The sequence below is a fragment of the Meleagris gallopavo genome, chromosome 16 (assembly GCF_000146605.3).
Source record: "Meleagris gallopavo isolate NT-WF06-2002-E0010 breed Aviagen turkey brand Nicholas breeding stock chromosome 16, Turkey_5.1, whole genome shotgun sequence".
In the NCBI taxonomy this organism is placed as follows: Eukaryota; Metazoa; Chordata; class Aves; order Galliformes; family Phasianidae; genus Meleagris; species Meleagris gallopavo.
Window position 1 is genome coordinate 9,087,529 of NC_015026.2, and position 1,569 is coordinate 9,089,097.

The window sequence follows — 1,569 nt, forward strand, 5'->3', positions numbered from 1 at the left end:
GGGCTGGAGGGTGTAGATCGATGCTGCTTATCACGGAGTCGTGGCCTCGAGCAGCGCCAGGGATGGGGCACCCACCTCTCTGGAAGCAGTGCCAGCGCCTCACCGCCCTCCAAGCGAACCATTTCCCTATCGCATCTGACCTAAATCTCCCCTCTTTTAGTTTAAAACTACTCCCATTGTCCTATCACTATCAGACCGTGTAAAAAGTCACTCTCCTGCTGTTTATCGGCTCCCTTTAGGTAGTGGAAGGCTGCAGTGAGGTCTTCCTGGAGGTTCTCTTCCCCAGGCTGCACACCCGCAGCTCTCAGCCTGCGCCCACTGCAGATGCAATCCACTCTGACACCCCCGTGCCCTCTGCAGACCCCGCTCCAGCAGCTCCATATCCCTGTGCTGGGAACCCCTGGACGCAGTGCTCCGAGTGGGACCTCACGAGGGCAGAGCAGAGGGGTACATCCCTCACGGCAGCGCCGCTCTCCGAGCTCGTCTCCCAGCTGTGCCCGTATCTGGGAGGTACCCAGCTCGCCCCGTGCCACCACGGCTCTGTCAGGGCTCCGGGACGCGCAGGAGCCCGGCAGGTGTCACTGGCAGGCAGCGAGCTGTGCAGCAAGGCTCGGAGCTCGCCCGACCTCTAGAGGTTTCCCATCGAATCGTTCAGCTCCAGAGCAGCGTCAGGTTCGGTTCTTCGCTGTGCTGAACTGCACCGGTGAACTGATGCAGCAGCGAGCCAGCCAGTAAGCGAGATCTCCCAGGTGTTAAACCTGCACCGCAAAGGAACTGCTTCAACAGAGTAGAGATGATGGAGACTAAATTCAGGATGCACAGCTCCTATCTGAACACCGTGCGACCCATTTCTGCACCTTTTACTTTGCTTAAGTTGCAGAGTCCCATTCCATAGGATTTCCTGCAGTCACTGCAGGGTCTTTGCATTTAGTCTTAGGCTTACCTGGTACTAAAGGAGCTGACTGCTGTCGTTTTGAGATGGCACTGTGTGATTCACGTTACTCCGAGGCTGGCCTGGGTTTCCAGCTTGTATCTCAGTCCTTCATCTTACCAAAATCAATTTCTTTATATTGAACAGTGCTCTTCTGTAACATAACAATAAAAGCAGAAGAAGGAGACTACTGCCTGCTTTTTTTTTCTGACTTATTAACAGAAAGTAGAGTTAGGAAAGCATAGTGTGCCTGATCACTTGGAGAAAGTGTTCCGAATGTAGTCACTGTTAAATGAGTTAAAAATCGCTTTATTAAATTATCCTTTATTCTATTATTGCAGTTACTGGCAACTGCAGTTTTATTGCAGAAGTGTCCCCTCATGAACTGCTAGGTGGCCTTTTTGCTGCACTTGCATAAAAGCATGCCTTAGACTTGCTTCCCTCATTCTTGCAAGGCAACCTGTAGTTTTAAATAGGATTACTCACGCAAGGCAGATTAATTCACCTACAGGAGAAAAGCCAATGGCAGGTGCCTCATTTTAAAGAGTTCCCTGCGGAGCACACAGCGTTGTTCAAACCGCTTACAGCAAAGCCTAGGGAAGTTTGATTTGTTACAATAGCAAAGGAAGGCCATAAAA